We start from the raw sequence: 370 nt of genomic DNA on the forward strand, positions 1-370 counted from the left end.
AAGTACTTCCTATAGAAGGCGTTAACCATTTCTCCCCAGTTAGCGATGCTCCCAGGTGCAATTTTGTTGTACCAGGTGTATGCTCGGCATGTCAGAGATTTCGAGAATTCATTCAGACGGAAAACATGGTTGTGTTCATGCTCTCCTAATACTTCCACGAACCGAGAGACATGTTCCCGAGCATTCCCCGTTCCATTGTAGAGTGTGAACGTTGGAGATGTGTAGCCTTTTGGAAGAAGGATCCTTTGCGTAGCAGATGGGTATGGAGGTTGATGACGATGAATAGATGACGCGTCGCTTTTTCCGCGAGTCTCCATGAAACGCTCCAATTCTTCACGAGTGATGAAACCTGCAAACTCCTTCTCTGGTG

The sequence above is a fragment of the Papaver somniferum genome, chromosome 2 (assembly GCF_003573695.1).
Source record: "Papaver somniferum cultivar HN1 chromosome 2, ASM357369v1, whole genome shotgun sequence".
NCBI lineage: Eukaryota > Viridiplantae > Streptophyta > Magnoliopsida > Ranunculales > Papaveraceae > Papaver > Papaver somniferum.